Source organism: Etheostoma cragini, unplaced genomic scaffold, assembly GCF_013103735.1.
Source record: "Etheostoma cragini isolate CJK2018 unplaced genomic scaffold, CSU_Ecrag_1.0 ScbMSFa_367, whole genome shotgun sequence".
NCBI classification, from domain to species: domain Eukaryota; kingdom Metazoa; phylum Chordata; class Actinopteri; order Perciformes; family Percidae; genus Etheostoma; species Etheostoma cragini.
Genome location: NW_023267961.1, coordinates 38,830 through 42,885, shown reverse-complemented (window position 1 = coordinate 42,885; position 4,056 = coordinate 38,830). Strand labels below are relative to the sequence as shown.

General features: G+C 41.0%; 1 protein-coding gene across 3 annotated transcripts in view; it reads left to right on the top strand.

Annotated features, from left to right (window-relative positions):
• Positions 1 to 4,056, top strand: part of LOC117940896 (NACHT, LRR and PYD domains-containing protein 12-like) — a 35,506-nt gene that overhangs the window by 1,092 nt on the left and 30,358 nt on the right. For 2 of the 3 annotated variants that reach the window (XM_034866021.1, XM_034866019.1), the window contains exon 1: positions 2,959 to 2,964. The exons of the other annotated variant lie outside the window; for it this stretch is intronic. The gene's annotated coding sequence lies outside the window, so the exon portion shown is untranslated. Of the gene's footprint in view, positions 1 to 2,958; positions 2,965 to 4,056 lie in introns of those variants that run through there. 3 annotated transcript variants of the gene reach the window in all.

Here is a 4,056-nt window from a genome sequence, read left to right as displayed (position 1 = left end):
GTTCCTGATGCTACTGTTGTTACTGATGCTACTGTTGTTCCTCATGCTCCTGTTGTTCCTGATGCTACTGTTGTTCCTGATGCTACTGTTGTTCCTGATGCTACTGTTGTTCCTGATGCTACTGTTGTTCCTCATGCTCCTGTTGTTCCTGATGCTACTGTTGTTCCTCATGCTCCTGTTGTTCCTGATGCTACTGTTGTTCCTCGTGCTCCTGTTGTTCCTGATGCTACTGTTGTTCATGATGCTACTGTTGTTCCTAATGCTACTGTTGTTCATGATGCTACTGTTGTTCCTGATGCTCCTGTTGTTCCTGATGCTCCTGTTGTTCCTGATACTACTGTTGTTCCTCATGCTCCTGTTGTTCCTCATGCTCCTGTTGTTCCTGATGCTACTGTTGTTCCTCGTGCTCCTGTTGTTCCTGATGCTACTGTTGTTCATGATGCTACTGTTGTTCCTAATGCTACTGTTGTTCATGATGCTACTGTTGTTCCTGATGCTCCTGTTGTTCCTGATACTACTGTTGTTCGTGATGCTCCTGTTGTTCCTGATGCTACTGTTGTTCCTGATACTACTGTTGTTCCTGATGCTCCTGTTGTTCCTGATGCTACTGTTGTTCATGATGCTACTGTTGTTCCTGATGCTACTGTTGTTACTGATGCTACTGTTGTTCCTCATGCTCCTGTTGTTCCTGATGCTACTGTTGTTCCTCGTGCTCCTGTTGTTCCTGATGCTCCTGTTGTTCCTGATTCTCCTGTTGTTCCTGATGCTCCTGTTGTTCCTCGTGCTCCTGTTGTTCCTCGTGTTCCTGTTGTTCTTCGTGCTCCTGTTGTTCCTCGTGCTCCTGTTGTTCCTGATGCTCCTGTTGTTCCTCGAGCTCCTGTTGTTCCTCGTGTTCCTGTTGTTCCTCGTGCTCCTATTGTTCTTCGTGCTCCTATTGTTCTTCGTGCTCCTGTTGTTCCTGATGCTACTGTTGTTCCTGTTACCGGAATTCCCTTTGAGTTTTCCCTGTATTTTAGTTCTGTTTGTTACCTGGCCTTTTTTCCCCCCGGACCCCTGTGGTTTTTTTATTTTTGGGACTCTTGGATTTTCCCCCCGATATCTGGCTCTTGTGTTCCTTGTGGATTGTTTTTTTGTTTTTGTATTGAACTGTGTTAAATACACCCCCTGTTTACCGGCTCCAACCTTCCTCCTCGTCTCTGCAATTGGGTCCTCATTCCTGCCTCCTCACAACAGTTTGGTTTCTGTCGACTCTGAAGAAAGTATGTTTACGATGTTAAAATGACTGTTTATTTACATGGAGTCTTGAAGGTGGGGTCCATCCTGACCGGTCCATCATGTTAGCTGACAGATAACTCCTCGGCGCTGTCCTCCTCTCCTCTCCCAGTCTGTCTATGAAACAGCTGTTGGTGTTGAGGCCTGAAGTCAATCAGTTGGTCAGTTAGTCCATCATGACATGTTAGCTGACCAATGACACCTCTTCTCCTAGTTGCTAGGGTGATTTTAACAGTGAAGATTCCAGATATTTCTTTTCATAGTACTATAACACTAATACTTTTATACAAATCCTCTGTATCGCTGAGTAAGAGTCACAAACGTAGGTTGAAGTTTGTATCTGGTTCCTTTGCAGAGAAAGGCAGTTGCAGTCAGTTTAGATGTACAACAAATCTACAATTTTGCCACTTGCTCTTAACCCTCGTGTTGTCATCCTGTTAACCATAAACTGGTCCTTCCAGGTCAAAAGTGAACATTAATTTGACATGTTTCTTTGCTGTAGATGTGTTTTAATCTTTTGTATGATATGTTTATTTGTATCTTACTTTGTGTGTGTGTGTTTCTTATTTTTTTAGAGGAGATGAATAATCATTCTCTAGGACAAAGTTTCATCCTATCTATCATATTTAGTTATATTTCCCAGTAGGTGTTTCTCAATATCTGTGGAACGACACTAACACTTTGAAAGAGGAAGAAAAAGTATTCTTTTCACAGAACCAGCTTTATTTGTCAGGTATGAGGACACATACGAGGAATTTTTCTTTGGAGCATTGTTACTCACACTGTGCTTACACATACAAAAATACACACTAACATATATATAAATACACACTAATATATACAGAAGCAGTGTTAATCTTTCCATCTGTTGCAGATTCCTTTCAACCAACCCCCAATAGGAGCATGCTCAGGCTCGCTGACAGCGTCTCTTCTGACTCCATGCATGATTTAAACTATGAATACTATGTTCGGCCTTCTAACAGGTGATGTGCAGTCCCGTCGTTTGGACCCAGCAGGATCAAGAACTCTCCCCGTTAAGACCTGGATCCCAGGATATCATGAAACATGTTTCTTTGCTGTTGATGTGTTTTAATCTTTTGTACCATAAATGTCATTTTTGTCTTACTGTGTGTGTATTTTTCTTTTTTTTTAAGAAGGAGCCGATCGACCAATCATAATCAGCAGTTGATCAATCAAGAGCATCTCTTATTTAAACCATTATAATTTTAGAAATTACTTCATAATAAGTTGTTCTAGTGGTTTTATGTAATGAAAGTTACCTAAACTAATAAGCTCCCTGGCCTCAGTTAAGGTCTTTCTGTTAAACGCATCGATGCTGATCAGGTTTATTCGGTGCAAGATGTGTTTCAGCAACTTCCAAGAAAACTGGACTCTACGTGGTGAGATCATCTATAAAATAGAGTTTATATTTCCCAGTGCAGTAGGTGTGTCCCAGTATCTGTGGAAAGGTCCTGCTAACCCATTTAAACAGGAACCACTGCACCTTGGATTTCAGTAAGCGGGCCAGGACACCTTTGGTTTGTAAAGGGCAAATATAAAATAAAAAAGCTTAATTGTAGGTTTACATAAGGAAGATTACATAACTTATTATTATTTAACATCCTGGGCTGAGGAAATGTAGTTCTGTTAAATGCATTGACTACATTTACATGCACACAATATTCCAGTCTTGTTCTGAGTAATGTAGCCAAAGCCCGGCATTAGAGACGCTGCAACACAAATACAGAGGCCACAACACAGAGCCGCAAACTGGTCCTGAACTAGTGGTCTGGGAAACTGCAATATTTGATATGGATCCCAGTAAATACAGGACCAGTTTTGCAGATTTTAATACGATACCAAAACTTTTTGATAAAGAAGGTGGATGCACCAAACACATTTTCGTTATGTATATAATTTGCAGGTATAAGTTGTTGTGTGACCACTGTGCCTTGCATCTTTACAAATTCTATAGCCTGCCGTTGTTTCATTCCCCCCCACCACCACCCTAAACTCTCCTAAACTACTTTTAAAAAAACAGATTGAGACGCTTATCACCAATGTGATGTCCACATGTCCAAAGAATGCTTCTAAAACCCGAATAATACCGGCACATCCCACATGTCTCAATAGGAAATCACTTAATTCATAAACCGGTCTTTACGGGATGTTCAAACAGAATAAGCTGTTTATGACCTGTATCAAATTATATTAGGACTTATAGTGGAATATTACTGTATCTGAAGTATGTTTTCCTGTGACTGTTACATGATGGATGGGAGACATGTCCCAGCAGCTACCAAGTAAAACTGGAACCTGTCCAGGTATTCATTCCTCAGGACTAACCCCCAATCAGAGCAGGCTCAGGCCCGCTAACGGTGTCTCTCCTGCAGGGACGTTTTGTTCTGGGTGTTCTGACAGGATATAAGGAATCTCTCAGCATCAGATCATCACACTGGACGCTCCAGTCGGTAGTCAAGAAGACTCTCACACCACGCCTCTGGTCTACTCAACTTCCCCAGGTGAGACAGAGACACAGTAGACTATATGTTTATACTTTAATACAGAGACAGGGACATGAAGATATACAGTAGACTATATATTTATACTTTAATACAGAGACAGAGACATGAAGCTACACAGTAGACTATGTATTTATACTTTAATGCAGAGACAGAGACATGAAGATATACAGTAGACTATGTGTTTATACTTTAATACAGAGACAGAGACATGAAGATATACAGTAGACTATATATTTATACTTTAATGCAGAGACAGAGA